Below are 3,564 nucleotides of genomic sequence, written 5' to 3' on the forward strand. Positions count from 1 at the left end.
TAAAGGGATATTATCAGGAAGAAGGAATAGACTATGAAGAGACTTTCGCTCTAGTAGCAAGGTTAGAATCGGTTCAAATCTTTATGGTATACGTTGCACAAAAAACTTTGAAGTGTTTCAAATGGATGTCAAGTGTTCCTTCTTAAACGAAGAACAAAAGGAGATAGTATATGTTGAGCTACTACCGGGTTTCGTGAACGAAAGGTATCCTGATCATTTCTATATTCTTGATAAATTCGTCTATGGTCTGAAGCAAGCTTCTAGAGCATGGTATAAAACTCTTACTCGCTTTCTAAAAATGTCCAAGTTTAAACAAGGTTCGGTTGACCCAACCTTCTTTCGCAAGAAAGAAGGTGACCACTTAACGATCATCCAAATCTACGTCGATGATATCATCTTCAGTTCCACGAATCCTAGCTTAACTGTTGAATTCAGGAAGTTGATGGAGACTAAGTTTGAGATGAGCTCAATGGTTCCAATTAACTTTTTCCTTGGCTTGAATATTAGACAGGGACCCAAAGGTATATTTATCAATCAGGAAGCTTACACAAAGACTTTGCTAACTAAATTTGGCATGATGGGAGATTCCAAAGTGAAAGTTCCTATGACATTTGGAACGAAGTTAACACCATCTTTGGAGAAACAACTGTTTATATGACCATCTATCGACAAATGATAAGGTCTCTTATGTATCTAACAACTAATAGACCCGACATTATGTTCTATGTTTGTTATTATGCCGGGTTCCAAGCTAATCCACGCGTACCTCATATGGTGGCTGTGAAAAATATTTTTAGATACCTGAAGCAAACCTCATCTCTCGGTCTTTGGTACCCTGCGAAATCAGGTTTCTTTGTTCAAGCATTCTCAAATGTTGATCTTGGAGGATGTGGTTTGGACCGAAAGAGCACCACTGGCGGTTGTCAACTCCTTGATGGGAAACTTGTTAGCTGGCAGTCCAAGAAACAAGCATGTGTTTCTCTCTCCACAACCGAAGCCAAATATATTGCTACAGCATCTTGCACGTCTCAGGTCATATGGATCAAACGCCAATTAATAGATTATGGCCTAAATATGAAGAAGATTCCTCTCTATTGCAATTCTAAAAGCGCCATCAGAATATGTCACAATCCAGTGCAACATTCCAAGAAAAAACACATAACACTGAGATATCACTTCATCAAGGACCATGTAGAAGATGGAAATATTGAAATTCACTTCGTTCGGTCATCAGATCAATTGGCAGACATCTTAATAAGGCCTTGCCTGAAGCATAGATTAATAAAATACTACAAGGATTAGGAATGATGGAAGCTGAGTCAGTTCCAAAACCACTCTCATTTCATTAAGTATAACATTCACTTTTAATTTTTCTAACAACCGAAATAAACCGAACGCTTGGTCTATTTCGGCTCCTGGTTTTTCGGGAACTGAAGGTTCAGTCTATTTCGCTTCTTTTAATTTTTCAAAGCAAGCGATTGTTTCATCTTGTGGGTTGGTTCTTGTATATCCTTTGTACAATATGTATATCTTTCTCTTCTTCTTCTTTATGTCTTCAATTGTTTCCCAAAATCCAAAAATATTTTTCTTTTCTGTTTTTATCTTGTTTTTCTTCTTCTTCTTATTTTTTTACTAAAAATCCAAAAATATTATTATCTAGCATCACAGATGTTCTTTCATGATGGAGTTGGGGCAGGTATTTCACACTTTATCCTTGTGCTAGCTAAATGTCCCTAGAAGCATGATGTTGCATGTTGACCGAAGCCTTACAGACTTCAAGTGAAGCCTTAATGATTCCGTATACACCAATCGATTCTTCCCAATCAGACTGACAAATTCACTTAAATTACGAGCTAGCTTACTCTTCTCATATTGAGTAAAGAGTTAACTGCTTGGTCCTTTTCACATAGCAGAGGTACTCTCGGTTCTTTTGCCATCTCTTTACTATTCTCCATTTCCGTTTGGTTCATAATCGTAACCCTTGAGACTCTCGGTCCTTACCACTGAGGTTTGTGGTTACACAACATCTGTGTTAATGATCTTAGTTTCTTTTTACCCCATGCTAAGTGAAACCCAAAATCCAACACCAATAATGAATTAACGGTGAACAATAACATGTTCTAGTTTTCACCCATGTTTTAATGAATTCCCTTTGTTGGAATGTACCAAGAAATCTCATTTTTCTTTTTTGAGATCATTATGAAATTGTCTAAATACCAAGACTTTTCTTCCCAAAAGATTCAATTTGTTTTTGTTTTTGAGATTTCTACAAAATATCACCAAGTCACTGAAAATTATACAAACCTACTTGTTTTATAGGCCACATTGGTCTCACAGGTACTTCATCCAACTTTCGGTCTTATGTCAAGAGCTGAAGTTCGGTTGAAGCTAAGCCACCCTTTATATCCTAAATTTGAAAAGATGCCTTTCGATGTTTCTTAATAAACATTTAATCATATTTCAACGGGAAACCACAAAGACACTTCTAAGTCTCTCTTGACTTTGAAGGAAGCGATTCGTGCCCGGGATCCACAGTTTCGTGTCTATCTAGACATCACTTAAATCCCACAAATAATTTGTTTTATTTCTTTTCTATTGGCACACTCTTTCATGAAGATATTTATGATTTTCTTAATTCTCGTTCGTGGTGCTAATGACAATTTTTTAGAATTGATGTTTCGGTTATCGCTCTCTGTCGGAATACTATATTAAGGAGCGAACCTAGTCAGCTATTTGAAGCAAACAGATCAGTGTCTATTGGTGAAGGAATTTGAAACATTTTTGAAGATGAAAAGGCAGTAACAAGATAAGATTTCAAGCCAAGTCATTGGATAAGAATTGCAATGGGCGCGTGATTTTGGAACGGTTCCTAATCCCACGCCTGATGACGTATTTCTAGGGAAACCAAGCTGTCAAATCGTGCTTTTCCAGGCGTCGAATCAGGGGATCGTATCATCATGACTCCAGATTCTTTGTCTCTCCTGGAAACGGTATATAAGTGTTTCTCACAAATATTGTACCTCTTTACCATTTCTAGACTTGCTCAAGCATACATTGGCGATTTTCAACTGTTCATCTTCTTATTCTTCATTCCTGCAACAATGGCGGAATCATCATCAGTTCATGAACAAACCGCTTCATCTTTTCTTTTGACCATCAAACCAATTCATATTCTCATAATCGAACTGAATCCCTTTCTCTATTATCCTTACATGCTACAGGTGGTTGAATGCCTTAAATATTCACCACTGGTGATTGCATTAAACCAAGTTGAATCCGTACCTATGTCACTACTATCCCAGGTCTATTCATCAGCTTCTTATGATAACACAAGGATAGGATCTACTTTGACATCTTCAATCACAAGCCCTCTATTCCAAAAGCTCGCTTTTGCTCTCTGTTAGGGATTATTTTTGATGACGCTATTGTATCTCCTGATTCCATCACCACCACATAACTCTTTATGATGTTCTATGATATGGGTTACACCGATGTGCTTACCACGATGACGAAGTTTAAGAAGTCCTGTTTTCCATCTCAGTGGAATGGTCTTTTTACTCTTAT

Source organism: Lactuca sativa, chromosome 4 (assembly GCF_002870075.4).
Source record: "Lactuca sativa cultivar Salinas chromosome 4, Lsat_Salinas_v11, whole genome shotgun sequence".
Taxonomy (NCBI): domain Eukaryota; kingdom Viridiplantae; phylum Streptophyta; class Magnoliopsida; order Asterales; family Asteraceae; genus Lactuca; species Lactuca sativa.